The following is a 2,553-nucleotide window of genomic DNA, read 5'->3' as shown; positions in this document are numbered from 1 at the left end:
GAGAGAGAGAGAGAGAGAGAGAGAGAGAGAGAGAGAGAGAGAGAGATCTACAATTCACATGGAAGCATCAGTTCCTGCTGAGGATATCACAGTATCTGATCTCAAACTATACTACTATACTACAGAGTCATAGTAACCAAAACAGCATGATATTGGTACAAAAAATACACATGTAAACATAAACCCACACATACTTAAATACAGTTTTCAACAAATGGTACTGGGACAGCTAGATATTTATTTGCAAAGAAAGATATGAGAGAGAGGGAAGGGGAGAGAGGAAGAGAGGGAGAAAACAATAATACATTACATTCCTGTTTTCTGGGGTCCAAGCTACAATAAAAAAAATGGAGGCAGCCACCCCTTTGGAAATAGTGTTCTTTCTCTCTCTCTTTCTCTCTCTCTCTCTCACACACACACACACACAGACACACACACACACAAACTATTTAGGTAACCTATTTTAATTTGGGACTTTCCCATACATATATAAAGACCTTAAGAATAACATTCAATTAAAATTGATTAACTTTTAGTGGGTCCCAGTGGGCTCATTGACAATAGGCACTGTCAGAGAAATAAGAAAATAAGACAAAGAATGGCCAGAAACGGTTGCCAATAATGTCAAGCACAGTGGGCAATTGGAGTTCAGTATGACTAGCATCCTGGAGCCAGAGTAGAAAATGGATGTCCTTATCACACCACTGAGCAGTGCAGGGATCAAAAGGCTCTGACATCAGCTCCTGATAGTCCTCATTTGAGCCAATGCTGCCTTTAACAAGGTCAGTCTAGGTGAGGAGACAGTCTTATTGAATGTTGAATCCCAACCTGACACAGGGTTAAGTCCTTTGCCAGCAGAATCCATCTCTGTAGGAGCCAAGGCCATCTCTGACTTCTCAAAAACAGATTTGAGGCCAGAACAGCAATGCGGATCTTGCTTTTTGGAAGTTGTGTGCACTGGGGCGGTAAGATTGCAAAAATACCAGCAGTTACTCTCTACGGCTACCGTAGTGCCCACTTGTAAGCCCTGACTTAGGTGTTTGGTGGGACATACTCACAAATACCCACAGACACATCTGGATTTCTCAGCCGTGATACCAAAAAACTGTGAACAGAAGTGCTCCAACTCATGCCGAGGTCAAAGCATTGTTGTGAGCTGCTTTGTACCTCTTTTACCTTCTCTTCTTGAGCCACCACAACTCCAAAGCTTCATGTTCCAGATAAGACATCTGTAGGATACAACTAGACTGGATCTGTAAGTTACCCCTGGGAAACAAGACGGGTTAGAAAACTACAGAAACCACAGTTATCTTTGTGCAAAAAGAAACAAACCTAAATATGCTAGAAATGGAGATTTCCTGACATATTTGTTACTGCAGAAAAGTTTTACCTGACCTTACTCCTATAGACAAGATATTTTGTCCTGATTCCCATGTTACTTATTCATTTGACAAACAGCTACTAATAATGTATTGTATTTCATGCAATATTTTTGTGCTGGATATAAAACACTAAGAAGGAAGCCCCTGTGGGACACAAACAGACTGGTGGGAAGCCACTAGCCTGCCATAAAAGGAAGGGCAGAATTATGATTGGTTAGAATTTCACTAGAAGGGGTCACACCGTACAGGTAAGACAAGGCCATTAGGAGGTTTAAAGACACGTGTTGGGGCTGGGAAGCCTAGCTGTTATAGCACTTGCCACACAAACATGAGAACAGAGTTTGGATCCCCAGAACCCATCTGAATGTGGGTGGTCCAACCATCCAGCCTCAGGAGGAGGTAGAGATGGGATCCCAGAGCAAGCTGGATAGCAAGACTAGTCTATAGGGAGGTCTGGGTTTTATTGCAAGAGTCTGCCTCTGTGAGTAAGGTATAAGACCTACAGGTGATTCCCAGCATCCATCCTGGACTTCATCATATATATGCACATATACACAGGCACTCAGATGCAAGTGCACCACATATACGCAAAAATGTGCATCTATACACACATGCATATCACTCACAGACACGTCACAAAAAAATGGAAAAATAAAAAAGGCAAACTTCTCTTTGGACTTAATCTCAACATTTACTGAATGATCATTTTGGGTTGAGTCTGAAATGTCTCCCAGTAGCTTCCCGTGTCTGAACACTTTGGCCTTAGCTAATGGTACTATTTTGGAAACCTTTAGAAGGTACATCTTCACTGGAGGAAGTGAGTCCCTGGGGAACCAGATCTTAAGGTTTTATTCCTTGGCCTTATGCCCTGACCACTCTGTTTGTTATTAGCACACAGTGTGACTAGGCTCCTTGTGCTTGTTATCAGCACACAGTGTGACTGCTCATCCCATGGTTGTTATCAACGCACAGTGTGACTAACCATCTATCTAATGCTTCTGCCACCATTTCTTCCTCCGCTGCAATGGCCTGTATCCCCCAAACTGTCAAAGCAATGTGAAAGTAACCAACACACCTATTATGGGCCAGGGCATCTGTTAGATTGAGGGATTGGGACATAATTAACAATATTACTGACCTTGGCCATGCAAAGGAAGAGAAATGTTAACCA

This window comes from Grammomys surdaster, unplaced genomic scaffold (assembly GCF_004785775.1).
Source record: "Grammomys surdaster isolate TR1022 unplaced genomic scaffold, NIH_TR_1.0 130, whole genome shotgun sequence".
Taxonomy (NCBI): domain Eukaryota; kingdom Metazoa; phylum Chordata; class Mammalia; order Rodentia; family Muridae; genus Grammomys; species Grammomys surdaster.
The sequence above is the reverse complement of the archived record's forward strand: the minus strand, read 5'-3'. Positions refer to the sequence as shown.